We start from the raw sequence: 22676 nt of genomic DNA on the forward strand, positions 1-22676 counted from the left end.
CCAACATGTTGTGTTAGTGATGTATGGTAAGGAAAATAAAATATTAAGCATGATAATTAAAATAAGTTAAAGAAAGGAATTAAACAATGAAAAGGAAGGGTGATGAAAAAAAAAATGGTCTCATCCATACCCCCCCTTGTTGCCGTGAGTTGAGGAAAGAAAACAAAAAAAAAATGTGTGTTCATTCTTGAACACCTTTGGCCGAATAGAGGAAAGAAAGGAAGGGGAAGAGCTTGAGAAAATCGGCTATGGTGGTTTGCTAGACTAAGGTATGTTTGATGTTGTTCTTGAGATGCATGCATGTTTTAGTAGTTGACTTGAGTTCTAAAAACCCATGGTTCAATTTTGTGGATTGATGATGATTTTGTGTTTTGCCATTGATGAGTGCTTGAGCTTTTTGATAGTTGTTGATGAAAAGTGAAAGATATGTTAAAGATTAATATGTTTTGTGTTGAAGTTTTTGGTGATTTTGAGTAGTTAGAGCTAAATTACAAAAACAAATTTTTGAAGGACTCAAAGGTGAAATAAATGAGATGTATGGACTTATATGGGCACTAGGAAGATTCGGCCCTTAAGGAGTGTGACCAAACTTTGTGTGTTTTGTGTTTTGTGGAATAAAGACTAAATTGTGAAAGTGCGAAATATTAGGGGTAAAAATGTAATTTACCCATTTATGCGTTATTAGACTAAATTGAATGAAAATATGTTAAATTAAGGCTTGGCAAGCTAGCTATTAAGGTGAAATGCTAATGTTAGTATTTGATTCGGTAATAATCTGTTTGGGGACAGCAGCAGTAAGGTGATTTTGGAAAATCGCCATAATTTGTAGGAGTTGAATTAGAAGCTGAGTGAATTATGCCATTAAAGCTTGAAGAGTCTATTTTCTTACAAAAGAAACTATGAAAACAAAAGAGTTACCGATCTTGAGATATTTGAAGTATTGTGGGGCTGAGTCAAAATGACTACTAGATTCCCTGTTCTGTTTTTAGAAAATCATTATAAATTGTACAAAAATGATTATAAGATAAAATTTATATGCTTAGACTCCTTAATGAGTCTAGTTTCAAATGAGATCAAATACAACACATTTTGAATTCTGTAAAATGAGAAATTTGATTCGTAGTGAAGAGTGGTCAGAATAGTCAAACAGTGAAACAGGGGAAACTTTAAGAAAAATCTGGTATTGATTGGCCAAGCCAAAAATTCTGAAAATTTTATGGATGGAAGATATACGAGTCTATATTCAGGGAAAATTAACGGCTAGTGATTTGGAGTTTTGTAGCTCCAGTTATAAACAATTTAGCGACTACTGCTCAGGAAAACAGCTCGTAGTGAATATGTGATTTTGTTGTAAACATTAATGAAAATTTGCCAATGAGTTATTTATTGACTATTATAAAGCTTACTATAATCTATGTGTGTGAAAGTCAAATCAATATATATATTATTCTGAAAGTAATACTTGAATAGTCGATTAATGACTATTTTAAATTATTGATTTGGCTCAAGGAGTTAAAGGAGGTGAATCGAGTAAAGGCAAAGAAAAGGTTATTGAGTAGTCGAGTTGGAACCGTCTTACCCAACACGAGGTAAGTCATTAAGCATGTAGTTGGTATTATTTCAAATGGTCATAATGTGTATGTATTGATGCGAATGGAATGAATAAATATACATATATATATATGTGCATGTACGTATGTGATGATGAAATCGTTGAATGAAAGAAAAGAGGTAAGATGTACTGAGTTGTTGATCTCGGCACTAAACGTGCGGGATAACCATTTATGACCATGAGATTGGCGCTAAGTGCGCGGGATTAAATTGTACAGCACTAAGTGTGCGATTTGACTATGTTGCACTAAGTGTGCGAAATGAATATGATGCACTAAGTGTGCGAATTGACCATGCGGCACTAAGTGTGCGAGTTTGACTATGTAGCACTAAGTGTGCGATTTGATTATGTAGCACTAAGTGTGCGAGTTGATTATATAGCACTGAGTGTGCGGACTCGATATACATTCGTGAATCATTATGGACACTATGTGTGCGACACTATTGAGTCGATCGCGGACAGCGGATCGGGTAAGTGTCTTGAGTACATGGCTAATAGGTGCTATGCTTATACTTGGTGTTGAGCTCGGTAAGTTTGAACCTATGTGACAAATATACTTGAAGTCACGTACATAAAATTTATCGTAGGATGGGTGAAAGGCCGTTTAGTCGTTTGAATGTAACGAAAATAAATTGATTTATGAAAATGCTTCAATGTCCTATTGATGAGTATATGGAATGTGAATGCATGAATTGATATGAAATTGAATTGATAGGTTGGAGGAACTATGGTATGGTTCGGAATGGATGGAGTAATTAGCCTCGTTCCATTTTGTTTTCTCTTGTGATAATGTTATTGATGGATGGTAGTGCATAGCTTATGACTTACTGAGTTATAAACTCACTCGGTGTTTCCTTGTCACCCATTATAGGTTGCTTGGACTCATCTATTTTTGCGTGGTCGGGCCGTCATCGAAGTCATCACACCGGATAGCAAGTTTTGGTACTTTCTTCTTAGTTGGCTTAGAAGAACATTTTGGCATGTATAAGCTAGTACGTTGTGTTTGAATTATGGCATGTAAACTTTAAGCCATGCGAAAATGGCACGAATGTTCGATTGAGTTGGATCAAGGGTAGGCATGAAATGGACCTAGTTACTTTCGTAACAGATGCTGGCAGCAGCAGTGTCATGAGATTGAAAAATCACTAAAAATAGTAGGAGTGGAATTAATTGATGAATAAATTATGTAATCGAAGCTCGATGAGTCTGCTTTCATGAGGAAGTAACGAAAAGATCATATGGGCAGTATATTAAGAGATAATCAGATTTTTGTGGGACAGGGCCAGAACGGTTTCTGGATTCCCTGCTCCGACTTTGGAAATTCATTATAAATTAACCAGAGATAATTAGGGGTCGTACCATATATGTACAGATTCCTCTCTGAGTCTAGTTTTCGTAGAAACAAACGGCATCAGTATTGAAGCCCCGTGCAGGGAGATATTCAAGTCGTAATGGGCAAAGGTCAGTGTAGTCGACCCCTGCAACTTGGGGAACTTTGACTAATAAACTGTACTAATTGGCCCAACCAAAAATTCTAGAAAAAAATACATAGATGGGCACATGAGTCTAGTTTCTGGGAAAAATTACGAAACTGATTTTTGAGTTACGAAACTCAAGATATGATTTTTAAAACGACTAGTACACAGGTTGGGCAGTGTCTGGAAAATAAATTTTGTAAGGGGTTAAAGCCAGTTAACACCTCGTGTTCGACTCCGGTGTCGGTTTCGGGTTCGGGGTGTTACATTTTATTGGTATCAGAGCCATGGTTTAGTCGGTTCTAGGACTACCATAGCGCGTATGAGTCTAGCTATACATGCCGAATGTTAATGTTTAAATGTGTGATGACTTCCGACGGTTGAAATGTTTTTGTTTTGATTAGTAAATGGACCCCGGTGAAGAAAGAACCCTAGCGGATGACGTTGAGAGCATAGCGGCTGCTCCTGCACAAGGGACGCCGCTTGTTGAACCTCAGTCATCTGCGAATAATCAAGGTGAGGGGGCTAAACAAGCCTTCTTTACCATGATGAATGAGTGGGTCGCGCAATATGCCCGAACCAACCCGGCTGTCCAACAATTCCCGAATTTGAATAATCCACCCCAAGAGCCTGTAATTCCATCTGTCGTTGATCCTGTGAGGCTGAGTAAGCCACTTGTAGACTTGATTAGGAAGCGTGGGGCCGAGGAGTTCAAGGCCATAGTAACTGATGATGCCGAAAGGGCCGAGTTCTGGCTAGATAACACCATTCGGGTGTTCGATGAATTGTCATGCACACCCGACGAATGTCTAAAATGTGCTGTATCTTTGTTGCGAGACTCAGCCTACTATTGGTGGAGGACCTTGATTTCCATAGTCCCGAACGAGCGAGTAACTTGGGACTTCTTTCAAATGGAATTCCGGAAGAAATTTATTAGCCAACGGTTCATTGATCAGAAGCGTAAGGAGTTCTTGGAACTCAAGCAAGGCCGTATGACTGTATCTGAATACGAACATGAATTCGTAAGACTCAGTAGGTATGCCCGGGAGTGTGTAGCTGACGAGGTTGCTATGTGCAAAAGATTCGAGGAAGGATTGAATGAAGATTTAAAGCTACTAATGGGTATTTTGGAAATAAAAGAATTCGTAACACTAGTCGAACGAGCCTACAAGGCGGAAGAACTTGGAAAGGAGAAGAGGAAGGCTGAATTTGAAGCTAGAGATTATCGTAAGAGATCGACGGGTAAAGCTCCGTTCTCAGCTGTAAAGAAGTTCAGGGAGGACATTAAGAAGTCGAGGGCGACTGCGGGAATTTCCATCAGGGCAAGACCATCGATGGGCTCCCGAGCTACTTCGGTAGCTAGTGTGGGCAATAATCGTCACGAGAAACCTGAATGTCCCCAATGTGGAAGACGACACCTAGGTGAATGTTGGGGCAAGTCTACTAGCAGGGTCTGTTACGGATGCGGTTCGAAGGACCACCTCATTAGAGATTGCACGGAGCTGGATGAGAAGAATAAGATTCAAGGTGCAAGACCTAGTGGAGTGACATCTAGAGGTAGACCACCGAGAATTTTAGGAGGCAGGGGTGGTAGTCAGAGGGGGGCTTCTGATACGGCCGATCGAGCCGAGAACCGTACTCCTGCTAGAGCATATGCCATTCGCGCACGAGAGGAGGCATCCTCCCCCGACGTCATCACTGGTACCTTCACTCTCTTTGATACTAATGTGATTGCATTGATTGACCCTGGTTCTACTCATTCATATGTATGCGAAACCTTAGCAACCAGTAAGACTCTACCTGTTGAGTCTACTGAGCTCGTAATTCGAGTATCAAACCCTTTGGGTCAATGCGTACTTGTTGATAAAGTGTGTAAGAGATGCCCTCTAATAATCCGAGAATCCTGTTTTCCGACCGATTTGATGCTTTTGCCGTTCGACGAGTTTGATGTTATTCTTGGGTTGGATTGGTTAACCGCGCATGATGCGGTTGTGAATTGCAAAAGCAAGACTATCGATTTGAGGTGCGCAAATAACGAAATAATCCGAGTTGAGTCTGCGGACTTAAGGGGGTTGCCAGCTGTAATATCGGCAATGTTGGCTCAGAAATATGTAAGGAAAGGGTGCGAAACGTACCTCGCGTATGTACTTGATGACAAGGAGTTAGAAAAGAAACCCGAATCGGTGCCGGTGGTTTGTGAATACCCGGATGTTTTTCCTGAAGAGTTACCGGGTTTGCCACCTGTTCGGGAGGTAGAGTTTGGTATTGAGCTTGTACCTGGAACTACGCCTATTTCGATCGCTCCGCATCGTATGGCACTAACCGAGTTAAAAGAGTTGAAAGCTCAGTTGCAAGAATTGACGGATAGAGGTTTCGCTCGACCGAGTTTCTCACCTTGGGGTGCACCAGTATTGTTCGTGAAAAAGAAGGACGGAACCATGAGGTTGTGCATTGATTTTCGTCAACTGAATAAAGTGACGATAAAGAATAAGTATCCGTTACCGCGTATTGATGATCCGTTCGATCAATTAAAGGGAGCATCGGTGTTTTCAAAGATAGATTTGAGATCGGGTTATTATCAGTTGCGGATTCGAGATTCAGACGTACCCAAAACTGCTTTCAGAACGAGGTACGGTCACTACGAGTTCTTAGTGATGCCGTTTGGGCTCACTAATGCCCCTGCGGTGTTTATGGTTTGATGAATCGGATCTTCAGGCCGTATTTGGATCGGTTCGTAGTTGTGTTTATTGATGACATCTTGGTCTATTCAAGAGATGAGACCGAACATGCTGAGCATCTGAGGCAAGTGTTGCAAATTTTGCGGGATAAGCAGTTATATGCTAAGTTCAGTAAGTGTGAGTTCTGGTTAAGAGAGGTTAGCTTCTTGGGTCATGTGGTATCCGCATCGGGTATTCGAGTTGACCTGGGCAAAATTTCAGTCATACTTAACTGGAAGCCTCCGAGAAATGTTACTGAAGTCCGGAGCTTTCTAGGGCTCGCCGGTTATTACCGACGATTTGTCAAAGGTTTCTCGATGATAGCCACACCAATGACGAAGTTACTTCAAAAGGATGTTAAGTTCGAATGGACGGAGGAATGTCAGAAAAGCTTCGATCAACTGAAAACTCATTTGACTGAAGCTCCAATTTTGGTGCAACCCGAATCGGGTAAAGAGTTTGTCATTTATAGTGATGCATCCCTACTTGGGTTGGGTTGCGTATTGATGTAAGAAGGTCGAGTTGTGGCCTATGCGTCGAGACAATTGAAGCCACACGAGAGAAATTATCTGACCCATGATCTCGAACTAGCCGCCATTGTGTTTGCATTGAAAATATGGCGACATTATTTGTTTGGTGAGAAGTGCCATGTGTTTTCGGATCACAAAAGTCTCAATATTTGATGACTCAACGAGACTTGAATCTGCGACAAAGACGTTGGCTTGAGTTGTTGAAAGATTACGAGCTTGTCATTGATGACCACCCGGGAAAGGCTAATGTGGTTGCGGACGCCTTAAGCCGGAAATCACTGTTTGCTTTGCGAGCGATGAATGTACACTTGTCTGTTCTACCTGACAATATGTTAGTAGCTGAATTAAAAGCCAAACCATTATTGACTCATCAAATTCGTGAAGCTCAGAAAGTCGATGATGAATTGGTTGCAAAACGAGCTGAGTGTGTTCCGAACAAGGAATCGGAGTTTCAGATTGATGATGATGGTTGTTTGAGGTTTAGAAGCCGTTTGTGTGTTCCAAGGAATTCGGAACTCATTCCGATGATTTTGAACGAAGCCCATTGTAGCCGAATGTCAATTCACCCGGGGAGCACGAAAATGTACAACGACTTGAAACGTCGGTTTTGGTGGCATGGTATGAAACGAGACATCTCCGACTTTGTTTCGAGATGTTTAATATGTCAACAAGTGAAAGCGGAACATCAAGTGCCTTCAGGGTTACTTTAGCCGATCATGATACCCGAGTGGAAATGGGATCGAGTCACAATGGACTTTGTGTCCGGACTGCCATTGTCAGCAAGTAAGAAGGATGCGATTTGGGTTGATGTTGATAGGCTGACTAAGTCGGCTCACTTTATCCCCGTGCGTACGGATTTTTCATTGGATAAACTAGCCGAATTGTATGTTTCACAGATTGTGAGATTACATGGAGTACCTATTTCTATCGTGTCGGATAGAGATCCGAGATTCACCTCGCGATTTTGGGAGAAATTGCAAGAAGCTTTGGGTACCAAGCTGCATTTTAGCACCGCTTTTCACCCCCAAACCGATGGTCAATCCGAGCGGATAATTCAGATGCTTGAGGACATGTTGAGATGTTGCATCCTCGAGTTTAGTAGTTCATGGGAACAGTATTTACCTTTGATTGAATTCGCTTACAACAATAGTTTTCAATCAAGTATTAAGATGGCACCTTACGAGGCTTTGTACGGGCGTAAATGCCGCACACCATTGTTTTGGACTGAGCTTGGTGAAAGTAAAATTTTCGCAGTTGATTTGATTAAAGATGCCGAACAGAAAGTAAAGGGGTTATGGCTCGAACACGGGATCGAGGAAGCTACTTGGGAAACCGAGAGCTCGATGAAAGAACGATATCCAAACCTATTTACCGGTAAGATTTTCGGGGACGAAAATTTCTTAAGTGGGGGAGAGTTGTGACAGCCCAAAATTGACCCTAGTCGGGAAGTGGTTTCGGGACCGCTAAACCGAGTCACCGAAAGGTTTGAATGTGATGTTTATTATCTAGAATATGTAATCATCAATGTGTGAAAATTTCAAGCTTCGATTTAGTCGATTGCATGTGAATTTAGTCAATAGGACTTATATGAGAAAATTTTAAAATGTGATAGGTCAATGCATGAGGACCTATTAGTGCATGTGGAAGAAAAAGGGGACTTGCATGTCAAATTCCCCCTCCCTAATATGTAGTGGCCGGCCATGCTATGGGTGGAAACATGTCACCAACATGTTGTGTTAGTGATGTATGGTAAGGAAAATAAAATATTAAGCATGATAATTAAAATAAGTTAAAGAAAGGAATTAAACAATGAAAAGGAAGGGTGATGAAAAAAAAAAAATGGTCTCATCCATACCCCCCCCTTGTTGCCGTGAGTTGAGGAAAGAAAACAAAAAAAAATGTGTGTTCATTCTTGAACACCTTTGGCCGAATAGAGGAAAGAAAGGAAGGGGAAGAGCTTGAGAAAATCGGCTATGGTGGTTTGCTAGACTAAGGTATGTTTGATGTTGTTCTTGAGATGCATGCATGTTTTAGTAGTTGACTTGAGTTCTAAAAACCCATGGTTCAATTTTGTGGATTGATGATGATTTTGTGTTTTGCCATTGATGAGTGCTTGAGCTTTTTGATAGTTGTTGATGAAAAGTGAAAGATATGTTAAAGATTAATATGTTTTGTGTTGAAGTTTTTGGTGATTTTGAGTAGTTAGAGCTAAATTACAAAAACAAATTTTGAAGGACTCAAAGGTGAAATAAATGAGATGTATGGACTTATATGGGCACTAGGAAGATTCGGCCCTTAAGGAGTGTGACCAAACTTTGTGTGTTTTGTGTTTTGTGGAATAAAGACTAAATTGTGAAAGTGCGAAATATTAGGGGTAAAAATGTAATTTACCCATTTATGCGTTATTAGACTAAATTGAATGAAAATATGTTAAATTAAGGCTTGGCAAGCTAGCTATTAAGGTGAAATGCTAATGTTAGTATTTGATTCGGTAATAATCTGTTTGGGGACAGCAGCAGTAAGGTGATTTTGGAAAATCGCCATAATTTGTAGGAGTTGAATTAGAAGCTGAGTGAATTATGCCATTAAAGCTTGAAGAGTCTATTTTCTTACAAAAGAAACTATGAAAACAAAAGAGTTACCGATCTTGAGATATTTGAAGTATTGTGGGGCTGAGTCAAAATGACTACTAGATTCCCTGTTCTGTTTTTAGAAAATCATTATAAATTGTACAAAAATGATTATAAGATAAAATTTATATGCTTAGACTCCTTAATGAGTCTAGTTTCAAATGAGATCAAATACAACACATTTTGAATTCTGTAAAATGAGAAATTTGATTCGTAGTGAAGAGTGGTCAGAATAGTCAAACAGTGAAACAGGGGAAACTTTAAGAAAAATCTGGTATTGATTGGCCAAGCCAAAAATTCTGAAAATTTTATGGATGGAAGATATACGAGTCTATATTCAGGGAAAATTAACGGCTAGTGATTTGGAGTTTTGTAGCTCCAGTTATAAACAATTTAGCGACTACTGCTCAGGAAAACAGCTCGTAGTGAATATGTGATTTTGTTGTAAACATTAATGAAAATTTGCCAATGAGTTATTTATTGACTATTATAAAGCTTACTATAATCTATGTGGGTGAAAGTCAAATCAATATATATATATTATTCTGAAAGTAATACTTGAATAGTCGATTAATGACTATTTTAAATTATTGATTTGGCTCAAGGAGTTAAAGGAGGTGAATCGAGTAAAGGCAAAGAAAAGGTTATCGAGTAGTCGAGTTGGAACCGTCTTACCCAACACGAGGTAAGTCATTAAGCATGTAGTTGGTATTATTTCAAATGGTCATAATGTGTATGTATTGATGCGAATGGAATGAATAAATATACATATATATATATGTGCATGTACGTATGTGATGATGAAATCGTTGAATGAAAGAAAAGAGGTAAGATGTACTGAGTTGTTGATCTCGGCACTAAACGTGCGGGATAACCATTTATGACCATGAGATTGGCGCTAAGTGCGCGGGATTAAATTGTACAGCACTAAGTGTGCGATTTGACTATGTTGCACTAAGTGTGCGAAATGAATATGATGCACTAAGTGTGCGAATTGACCATGCGGCACTAAGTGTGCGAGTTTGACTATGTAGCACTAAGTGTGCGATTTGATTATGTAGCACTAAGTGTGCGAGTTGATTATATAGCACTGAGTGTGCGGACTCGATATACATTCGTGAATCATTATGGACACTATGTGTGCGACACTATTGAGTCGATCGCGGACAGCGGATCGGGTAAGTGTCTTGAGTACATGGCTAATAGGTGCTATGCTTATACTTGGTGTTGAGCTCGGTAAGTTTGAACCTATGTGACAAATATACTTGAAGTCACGTACATAAAATTTATCGTAGGATGGGTGAAAGGCCGTTTAGTCGTTTGAATGTAACGAAAATAAATTGATTTATGAAAATGCTTCAATGTCCTATTGATGAGTATATGGAATGTGAATGCATGAATTGATATGAAATTGAATTGATAGGTTGGAGGAACTATGGTATGGTTCGGAATGGATGGAGTAATTAGCCTCGTTCCATTTTGTTTCTCTTGTGATAATGTTATTGATGGATGGTAGTGCATAGCTTATGACTTACTGAGTTATAAACTCACTCGGTGTTTCCTTGTCACCCATTATAGGTTGCTTGGACTCATCTATTTTTGCGTGGTCGGGCCGTCATCGAAGTCATCACACCGGATAGCAAGTTTTGGTACTTTCTTCTTAGTTGGCTTAGAAGAACATTTTGGCATGTATAAGCTAGTACGTTGTGTTTGAATTATGGCATGTAAACTTTAAGCCATGCGAAAATGGCACGAATGTTCGATTGAGTTGGATCAAGGGTAGGCATGAAATGGACCTAGTTACTTTCGTAACAGATGCTGGCAGCAGCAGTGTCATGAGATTGAAAAATCACTAAAAATAGTAGGAGTGGAATTAATTGATGAATAAATTATGTAATCGAAGCTCGATGAGTCTGCTTTCATGAGGAAGTAACGAAAAGATCATATGGGCAGTATATTAAGAGATAATCAGATTTTTGTGGCACAGGGCTAGAACGGTTTCTGGATTCCCTGCTCCGACTTTGGAAATTCATTATAAATTAACCAGAGATAATTAGGGGTCGTACCATATATGTACAGATTCCTCTCTGAGTCTAGTTTTCATAGAAACAAACGGCATCAGTATTGAAGCCCCGTGCAGGGAGATATTCAAGTCGTAATGGGCAAAGGTCAGTGTAGTCGACCCCTGCAACTTGGGGAACTTTGACTAATAAACTGTACTAATTGGCCCAACCAAAAATTCTAGAAAAAAATACATAGATGGGCACATGAGTCTAGCTTCTGGGAAAAATTACGAAACTGATTTTTGAGTTACGAAACTCAAGATATGATTTTTAAAACGACTAGTACACAGGTTGGGCAGTGTCTGGAAAATAAATTTTGTAAGGGGTTAAAGCCAGTTAACACCTCGTGTTCGACTCCGGTGTCGGTTTCGGGTTCGGGGTGTTACAAAGACATTGGACCCCTGGAGCAAATCTAAGTAATTTTTCTTTTATGTCTCGAGAAATTGTGCACTTGAAGCAAAATTTAAGTATTCTAACTAATGTATCTCGAGACATAAGTACCATGTCTTGAGACGTAAAGGCAGAGGACAAAAAATTCAAGTAAAAAATGTATGAGTATAAGGACCTAATTTTCAACCCCAAAACATATTGGGCTTAACAGTTTACAAGGCCTATTTGAAAAGCCTAAAAGATCACATAAATTGAAGCCCAAATTTAGATGTGATACATGCGTAGATGGGATAAATTTTATTAACTTAAATTCATAAAAGTTGTTGTTTTTCGAGCTCAAAAGATCAGTCGACTTGGAATGAGTTTTTGAATGGGATCCAAATATTTCTAGGTTGAGATGCCTTATATTGTTCGAAGATGTATCTCTCAGCTTCAAAACACACTTTGATACACTTGATTTTGACTCCAAGAGCTCCAGTTATGACCATTTTAGTGAAGACTGTGCGAGCAAAATTTCTAGATGGGATTATTACGAGAAATTATGAGTTTCGGGCTTTAATTTGAGCTCAAATCATATTGGGTTCAATTTTAAAGCTTAATTTTGATTATATATGAGCTTAATATTCTATTTATTATGTTTTATATTTTTATTACTTATTTATTCCAAATTTTAGGAAATTTTCAAGTATTTGAAGTTGTTTAGGAGTTTTATGTTTCTTAGTCAATAAGAAAGTTTAGTTCATTAGAACTACTTCTTGTTTAGATTAATTAAAGTTTCATTATAGTTAAGAGCTTTATTTTGATTAATTAGCTAGCCTATATAAAGGTATCTTCATTATTCATTAAACACATTCATTGAATAAAGTTTTTCAACTCTTTGAGTTTTATCTTCACAATATAACTTTCTTGTGCTTTTTATAGTTTTATTCTTGAAGCTGTGGAAGCACTCTTCACTCTCCAATTTACTAAGGTTCGACCTTAAGGTGTTTGTTAGAGCCACTTGCAAAGCTTTTTAAAGTCTATTCATTAAAAGGTTTCATAAGGTATCAACTTTTCATCACCTTCCATTGAAATTTTTTCCATCTTACCTTAACCTTTATCTTTCTTGATTTTATGCTTTGTTTTTCTCTTTATTTTCATTGTTTCTAATCTAACACTTGTTCTTTTCTAGATTTTGGTTCGGTTCTTCTCATGCTCAACAAATTGAATTCAATCTTGGTCCATTGTCGTATATAAGAAACACTTCCAACACACACCACTAGTCAATCATAAAATATATACAGAAAGGGCATTTGCAACCATACAAACATTTAAGGGTACTAGTCGATTTTTGAATTACAAATCAGCATACAAATTCAATTTAAGTCTTTATGTACATTCCATGATTCTTATACAAATGAAAATCAACATAGATACATTACAATCTCAAAATCTCAAATAGTGATGCAAGGCTCCCAAGTCAGAATCATAAGCTTTTAGACGAGTCAATAACCTATGCATTTAAACAACTAACACATGTGATCCATGAGGTCAGTAAGTACACTAGGATAAAGCTACTTATTCTATTCCTTATTAATGTTGAGCCTTTTAGAAGTGTTTGTTATAAAATTCACTCATGTCACTGATTGCGTGATATTCGTAATAGGTTTTAAAGATTTATAAATGAATCGTTCTTGAGACTAACTTATTATCATGATTAAGGCAAGTGTACCTATCGAACAGTAGTATAGTTTAGCAAGACTGGATTGTCGAACCCAAAGGACCTACGAGTACTAGTATTTACTTCCTTTTTATTATCTAGCCTAAAAATTAAGAGGTTTGGTTATCTAAACTAATTACTAACTAAGAATGCACAGAAAAAAAACTTGGGAAAATACTTTTTGGAAAATTCGATTGATTGAGACAATACCTAAGGAAAATCCACCTAGACTTCACTTGTTATTTGACTTTGAATCAGACGATTTATTCATTTGACTTGATCCGTAGAAATCCCTAAGTTATATTATTATCTCTCTCAAGACTAATAACGTCTAACCCTAGGTTGATTAATTGAAATCTCTTTCTAATTAACACCCTAGTGTTGCATTAACTCGATCTATAGACTTCCTTATTAGGTTTCACCATAATTCTGCAAAATCTTGTCATCCTATCTCTAGGCCTATAATCAACTCCGCTTAATTACGACAAATTTACTCTTAGACAGGGACTTTTGCTCCTCTGAATAAGCATGTTAACTTGAATCAATATCCTGGAATATCAAGACAAGAATTAAGAACACATAACTAAGAATAAGTCAAATATTTATCATACAATTCAGATAATAATTACAAGATCTATCTTAGGTTTCATTCCCCTTAGGTATTTAGGGGGTTTAGTTCATATTTATGAAAGAAAACATCTCAAAAGCATAAAGATAACAAAACATAAGAAAACCCAAAACTCCTGAAAGAACTTGAAGGGAGATCTTCAGTCTTGATGATGAATCCAGCTTCTGAAATGGATCTATCAGCTTTCCTTGAGTAATTCTGTGCTTCCTACTCTGCGTCCTCCTTTTAAGTGCCTCTTCAGGTGTTTAAATAGGCTTTGGAATGCCTAAGAGCCCTCAAAATTGGCCTTTTCCAAATTGGACTAAACTTGGGCTTAGTAGGGACACGCCCTTGTGACACGCCCGTGTGCGATTACTTAAGGCCGTGGTCAAAGCTGTTAAATGGGCACAGACGTGTAGTCTACCCGTGTAAGTCGTGCTTCGATCCTGCCAAATGGACACGGCCGTGTGACATGCCCGTATGAGGAAGTCCAGGCCATGTTGATTTCCCATGTGGGTCCATTTTCTCCGTTTTCGACCCGTTTCTTGTTCTTTTTACTCTCCTATGCTCACCTAAATATAAAACATGAAATTAAAGGATTAGGAGCATCAAATTCACCAATTCTAAGGAGAAACCATCCATAAATGCGCTAAGCATGAGATAAAAATATGCATAAATTATGGTTTATTAGTCACTATTTAGCGCTCCAATAAACTTCATTTCTTGTTATCAATTTGTAAGGGCTCATTTTACCCATTAATGGTTCTTTATCCATTCACATTATGAAATTCTATGTGGAACTCTTATTGAGAGTTCAAATAATTTTTAATCTAAAGTTTATCCTCTTTAGCCATAACTTCTTAACATGTTTTTACATAAGGTCCACTTATGGTAATTTGTTCCTTATGCAAGTTATACATTTCTTTACCAATTTACTAATTAAGGGCATACAAAATCATAAGTTTTAATATCAAATCCCAAAGTTTGACTTTATTGTTAAACACATAACCATTTATCTTTATTAGCTTATGACAAATCCCATTCATGCCACAATTAGCCAGAACAAAATATTATAACATATTCATCATTAGTTTACTCAATTATTCAATTTCTTTTTAACTAATGAAACTTGTAGCCCTTATCACATGTCACTTTAGTTCACATATAGCAATTTGTATTCATAGAAAAGTCTTATTATAAAAATTTAACTCATTTTCCCCTTAGCAAACTCTAGCAAAATGTAACTTGGATACTCAAGACTCCATCTAGATATACTAGAGAGCACATAAGTGCTTAACCGTAAGGCATCATATCATATCCCTTCAAAATGCACCAGAGAGCACATAAGTGTTGGAAAATGTGTCCATATTGTAGTAAACATGTAATTTTTTTCTATGTATTAGAACAAAGAATAAATAAATTTCACATTTCATTATTATTTCTTTTGTATTTCTGTCTTTCATATTTTGCATGCATAGCAAAATTGTGACAAGTAAATATTAGCTCACTGATTTCCTAAGTTCAAACTGATGATAAGTGGCATTGTAAGAACGTTTACATTGCGAGAAAGAAAACTTACTTTAGTAGATAATCTAAACGAGTCCATAATCCCATAAAAGAATCAAAGTGAGCATTGGGCACTTTGGTTCTTATACTGAAAAGGATTATTATGTCGTCTACAATTCTAATTGAGGAGATGACTAGCCTTGGCTATCAGAGCATTTGACTTCACGAGTAGAGACAGATGTATTCATTGACAGAATGATACATTAGACTAGACCTAAGATGAATTAATTCTGAATCCGTTTGTGAATTAATTCGCTTATGACATTCATGGTGTGATTTACCTAAATCTTGAGTTATTTGCTGACAATGCGTATGTAACTCATGTGCTTTGATATAAATGGAGGCTTATGCTCTAAAGATGATCGAGCCGATAGCTAGTATGTTGGGTACATGACTTGTGTATGGCATGAATTTACTAGCAATAGTGGAATTCATAGCTCAATTAAAGAGCTAACGACATTCTCTCATTGGCGTTTTGTGGATTGATAAATATGGCACATGGCCACGGGTTACTTGTTCTCGAACGACAAATTTATCACATTCATTTGTTGACACTGATCATATTAATCATTAAGAAGACACAATAGTGACAATAAGATAAAATAAGATTATTTTGAGTGAATAGAATTAACTTAAAGGAATTAAGGATATCATATAAGGGTAACACACACATGACGATGTCATTAGACAAAGTAGTTGGATGAATTGCTTTCGTAAAGAGTATATGATAAAGAGTTTTCAATCATGGTACTTCCTGTGGACTGACTTCATGATTAAGTAATTACAAATTATCGGAACAATGTTTCTGGATGTAATTGCAATTACTAGAGCCTAATTATAAATGTTCAATTGATCTATCCGCTAGCTCAACAAAAGCTCGATTGTACTGCATTTGAATTAGAAGAAAATTCTACGACTTTGAAAATTGTTTAATTGAATCGATTTATTTGATGTGGAATTAAATTGGGCAGTCTTAAGAATTATTCAACTAGAGAATTTGATTAAAAAAATTTCTTGAAAAATTAATTTAGAAAATTTAAGTGATTTTTAGGAAAATTAATTTTTCCTAAAAATTAAAATAATCAAATTAATTAAAATTAATATGATAGTTTTGGAAATTAATTTTCAAGTCAAACAATTGGACCAGTGGGTAATTGATCTTGAAAATTGGACCTGATATTGTAAACTGGGCTGGGAGCCCAAAATCAAGACCAAGACCCAAAAAAGGTATGATAAATATTGTGTTGATAAATGTCCCGGTTGAATAAAAAGGATATTTGATGGATTCTTGAAATGAATTAACGGTAAAAAGGATCTAACCCAGACGGGCGTTCCTTTAGTGGTCGAGCTTCCCGAAGAATAAGTGTGCTGAAATGGATTTAGCCCAGACGGGTAATCTAATTAGGGTCTGAATTTAGCCTGGACTCGTAATTCAGATCTGAGCTCATTAGAGTACATGTCATTGTAAGGGATTTAGCCTGGATGGATAATCCTAACATTACTCTATGAGTTTAAATTACGGGGGATTTAGCCTGAACTGGTAATCCCACCGTAAGAGAGAGGTTCATGGGAGTGCGTATTTAGAATGATCACTTGCATGATTTGACAGCAAACGAGATATCCATCGAGATCCTGAGAAATTCAACGAGATTAAAATGAGGAATGAAAATAGAAATGCTTGATATGATGAGCTCATCTAAGACTAATGCTATAATGTACTTGCACGAGACTAACTTGATGGTTGAGTGTATGTGATAGGGAAATTATACTATGCATGTTTGGCATGAATACCCATTATGGATGTATGTTAAATAGCCGGTAAGTTTACCTTCCCGTTATCTGAATTTACTAAACATGTAAATGCTTACCCCCTTTCATTTCCCTTGTCTTATAGAGCTCGAGGACTAGTGAAGATTGGAAGACAGTTGGAGCATTGTCAACACTATCAACTTGTTTTGCTTTGGTATATAGAAACTTTTATTTTGTTATAATGGCATGTATAGTATTCTTGGTTATTTTGTTATATGTGTCATTTGGCTAGCCAATGTAAGGGCTTGAATGATATACTTGTTCATTTTGTATATGGCCATGGGATCTGGCTCATTTTGATATAGGTTGTAAACCTACTAAATGTACGTGTTATGCGTAAATGTTCATGTGATGGTTATATGTGGTATATCATGAATGGACATGTGAAATGTGGCGAAATCACTTGGAGATGGTTAGGTCATAAATTGGCAATAAGTTATAAAATAAGCCAAGTATAAAATGTGATTATGGAGTGGTAATCCTTAATACAAAAAGGATAATCTAGCATATTCTAAACCAATGAGATGAGTTTAACATGCAATAGACTATGCCAAGGTGGGTTATGGACATATTTAGGCCATGTTAAATACCACTGAAGTTTACAAGTGTGTATGGATGTTTGAGGGTGACCAAAGGCTTGGAATATAGTCTACAAAAAGGTCTACAGAGGTAGACACATAGGCATGTGTCTAGGCCGTGTGTGACACACGGTCAGCCCCATGGGCATGTTGTACGACCGTGTGTCCCTTGCACCTAAAATTTTAGGTCAGTATGCATGGTAGTAAACACACGGGAAAAGACACAGCTGTGTGTCTCAACCGTGTAGAGGACATGGCCTTGCACACGGGCGTGTGCCTTGCCCGTGGGCCCCTAGATGGATGATGATGTCATAAACAAAATGTCAAGGTTTTTGGACACGGGCGTGCCTAGACCGTGTGAAGGACATGAGCCAGGGACACTGGCATGTGCTCGGCCGTGTGAAAACCCCTGTAAGTTTGAAATGAAAAATAAATTTCAATAATTCAACACGGGTAAGGGACACGGGCATGTCCCAATGCACATGAACATGTGCATTACCTCCACATAGGCATGTGAGGCTTAAACCTAGAAATTTCCTAAAATTTTCTAAAGTTCTAAGTTTAGTCCTAGATGACTTTTAATGCATGTTTTAGACCTCGTAGGTCGATAATTGAGACAATACAATTCTGTTTGATCAGTTTTAAATTTAAATGAAATTATATAGCTCATATTTTCTAGAAATGCTTTGTTTGTGTATGGTAATGCCTCGTACCTTGTCCCGGTCTCGGGTACGGGTAAGGGGTGTTAATTTAGTGGTATTTGAGCTACGGTTTAGCCAATTCTCGGGCTACCATAGCATGTATCGAGTCTAGCTATACATGCCATTATGCAAGTTATGGTAGTGTGACATCTCCTAACCCTTTTAATTGTATTTGAAAATAGTAAATGTCTTCCGATCAAGCTCAAGATGAGTCCGAGGGAGCCGAGAGTCATGCTCCAGCTTCCGTACAGCGAGCTACTTCTAGTAGTAGTAGAAGGCCTATATCTGAGGGCCGGAAAGAGGCAAAGGCTACCTTTTTCGAGATGATAGATGAGTGGTTTGGTGATTACTTGAGAAATCACCCCAATATACCATGACCTCCTCCGCCCCCTGCTCAACCTGAAGAAGAGGTGCCACAGGGTATGGTAGTCATGAGAATTGGTAAGGTCCCAGTGGATAAACTTAGGAAATATGGAGCCGAAGAGTTTAGGGCCACGATTGATTATGATCTGGAACGTGCTGAGTTTTGGCTTGAGAATACCATGTGGGTTCTCGATGAACTATCATGTACTCCTGAGGGAAGTTTGAAATGCGCAGTGTCCCTATTGAAGGGCATTGCATACCACTGGTGGAAGACTGTATCCTCAGTGGAACTGAGAGAGAGTATCACATGGGAATTTTTCCAAGCGGAGTTTAAAAAAAAGTACATCAGTCAAAGGTTCTTAGATCAGAAGCGAAAGGAGTTCCAAGAACTCAAACAAGGAAATAGAACTGCGTCAGAATACAAAAGAGAGTTCGTAAGGTTAAGTCAGTATACGAATGAATGGGTTCAAACAGAGGCAGAAATGTGTAAACGCTTCGAGGAAGGTCTGAATGAGGAAATTAAGTTGTTAATTGGGATTCTCGAGATATGAGAATTTGCTACATTAGCTGATCGGGCCAAGAAGGCCGAAAAGCTTAATAATGAAAGAAAACAAGCGATACTCGTGTTTCAGGTAAGAGATCCAGTGGTTAGACACACTCATTTCCCACAAAGAAATCGAGAAGTCACCAGGAACGTTCCACTTCATCGGTGGGATATTTGGGTAGAGCAAGAAGCTCCAAATGTCATAACCCGAAGTCTTCTTCCCCTAGGGCAACTAGTGTGGGAAATGTAGATGAACAAAAGCCGAGATGTAAAAGTTACAACAAATTTCATTCCGGAGAGTGTCGAATAAAGAGCAGAGCATGCTATAGATGTGGTTCTCTTGACCACTTCCTTAAAGATTTCCCAGAGCGAGTTGATAAAGAGGTTGAAATAGTTCCAAAGCCGAACGCACCTATTTCTCGATGTAGATGATACGTGATATTCACGACAAGTTTTAAAAATTTATAATTAATCGTTCTTGAAACTAACTATTATCACGATGAAGGCAAGTGTACCTATCGAACAGTAGTATAACTTTAGCAAGACCGGATTGTCGAACCCAAAGGAACCAAGAGTACTAGTAATTACTTTCTTTTTATTATCTAGCCTAAAAATTAAGAGATTTGTTTATCTAAACTAATTAACTAAACTAAGGGTGCACAGAGAGAAAATTGGGGAAAAGCTTTTGGGAAAACTCGATTGATTAAGACAATATCCAAGGAAAAATCCACCTAGACTTCACTTGTTATTTAACTCTGAATCAGACGATTTATTCATTTGACTTGATCCGTAGAAATCCTTAAGTTATATTATTATCTCTCTCGAGACTAATAATGTCTAACCCTAGGTTGATTAATTGAAATCTCTTTCTAATTAACACCCTAGTGTTGCATTAACTCGATTTATGGACTCTCTTATTAGGTTTCACCCTAATTCGGCAAAATCTTGTCACCCTATCTCTAGGCGTGCAATCAACTCCGCTTAATTACGAAAAATTTACTCTTAGACAGGGACTTTTTCTCACCTGAATAAGCGCATTAACTTGAATCAATATCCTAGAATATTACAACAAGAATTAAGAACACATAATTAAGAACAAGTCAAATATTTATCATACAATTCAGTTAATAAAAACAAGATCCGTCTTAGGTTTCATTCCCCTTAGATATTTTAGTTCATAATTATGAAAGAAAACATATTAAAAGAATAAAGATAACAAAACATGAAGAAAACCCAAAACTCCTGAAGGAATTGAAGGGAGATCTTCAGTCTTGACGATGAATTCGGCTTCTGAGATGGATTAATCGGCTTTCCTTGAGTAATTCCTTGCCTCCTACTCTGTGTGTTTATTGTAATTGCCTCCTCAGGTGTTTAAATAGGCTTTAGAATACCTAAAAGCCCTCAAAAGTAGCATTTTCTGAATAGGACTAAACTTGGGCTCGACAGGGACATGCTCGTGTGTGATTTCTTCAAGACCGTGCTCAAGGTTGTTAAATAGGCACGGGTATGTGGAATACCTGTGTGAGGAGGCCCAAGCCATGTTTGAGCCTGTTAAACATACATGGGCATGTGATATACCCGTATAAGGACTCCAGGCCGTGTTGATTTCCCTCGTTGGCTCGTTTTCTCTGTTTTTGGCCCATTTCTGGCTCTTTTTGCCCTCTTATGCTCACCTAAGTATAAAACATGAAATTAAAGAATTAGGAGCATCGAATTCACCAAATATAAGGAGAAATCATCCATAAATGTGCTAGGCATGGGATAAAAATATGTATAAATTACGGTTTATCAAATACCCCCACACTTAAGCGTTGCTTGTCCTCAAGCAAAATCCTCAACTCACAATCAAAATAAATTCTTCTCAATTTATAATCCTTATCAATAATATCTCAAAATAAAACATAAATAATCATATATTGAGACTTTAACTAGAAGAACATCAAAGTTTCAAACATTCCAAGTTGAGCATTTTATCACGAAAACAATGTGTCTCCCATCATTTAAGTGATTACTTTTGATTCAAAATATCACAAAGTTTAACATCCTCACTAAAGATTCACTAAAATCACTCGAGGTCTTTAAGGACAATAAATGAAGCACTCATTAGTCAATATGAAAAGTTACTAAAGTGCATGTATACATGGTCGTATCACATGACCGTACGCGATGTGGTTCGCTTCTTCAACGCCCATGTATACATGCGCACGCCCATGTTCTTTTGACAGTCTTGACCACGAGTGGGGACACGGCGTGTTATACGCCCGTGTTAATTTCTCAGTTTCTTCCACGGGTGAGGCGTATGCTCGTATTATTTTGACAGGATTTCCCACGGCCAGGTCACACAGCCGTGGCAATGTATCGAATCCCATGTTTTAGGAAAATTTTTGCTCTATTTTTACACGACTATATCGCACGGCCGTGTCACTGCCCGTGGTATGAGCACGGCCTAAAGCACGCCTGTAGGCTAGGTCGTGTTTGCCCCTGTCAAATGTTAAATTCATTGCAGGTAAACTATGGCAGTTAAAGAAAAATTAAACCCTATTTAGTGATGTTAGTCCTTGGGTTGCCTCCCAAGAAGCGCTTATTTAGAGTCTAAGCTCGACTCTACTTTATGGGTATATTTAGGGAAGTTCGTGGAGCCGTAGCTCCTCTCTGTCGTCTTTGGAATTCTCATTGTTGTAGGGTTTGAGGCAATGTCCATTTACCTTGAAAGTACCTTGGGATGGGTGACTTACCTCTACTGTGCCATATGGAAATATAGTTTGGACTACGAAAGGACCTGACCATCATGATTTAAGTTTACCTGGGAAAAATTTGAGCCTTGAGTTATACAACAGGACAAGATCTCCGACTTCAAATTGCTTGTGTTTTCTTAAACGGGCGTCATGGCGGTGCTTCATTGCTTCCTTGTATAGGCGTGAATTTTCATATGCATTGGTTCGCCACTCATCTAACTTGTTCAACTGCATCAACTGTTTTCACCTGCAAGTTTGGGATCAAAGTTTAGAAATTTTACAGCCCAGAATACCTTGTGTTCTAACTCAAATGGTAGATGACAACTTTTTTCATAAACAAGTCTGTAAGGCGATGTTCCTCTGGGGGTCTTAAAAGCAGTTCTATAAGCCCATAAAGCATCATCTACTTTCATCGCCCAATCTTTCCTGTTCGATTCTACTGTCTTTTCTAGGATACGTTTAAGCTCTCTGTTTGCCACTTCGACTTGGCCACTAGTTTGAGGGTGGTAAAGGGTAGTTGTTCTATGGTGAATTCCGTCTTTCTTAACGATCTTTTCAAATTGGGCGTTACAAAAATGAGTACCCCTATCACTGATGATTGCTCTAGGTGTTCCAAATCTAGAGAAAAGTTTCTTAAGGAACCGTACTACTACTCTA

The sequence above is a fragment of the Gossypium hirsutum genome, chromosome A03, assembly GCF_007990345.1.
Source record: "Gossypium hirsutum isolate 1008001.06 chromosome A03, Gossypium_hirsutum_v2.1, whole genome shotgun sequence".
NCBI lineage: Eukaryota > Viridiplantae > Streptophyta > Magnoliopsida > Malvales > Malvaceae > Gossypium > Gossypium hirsutum.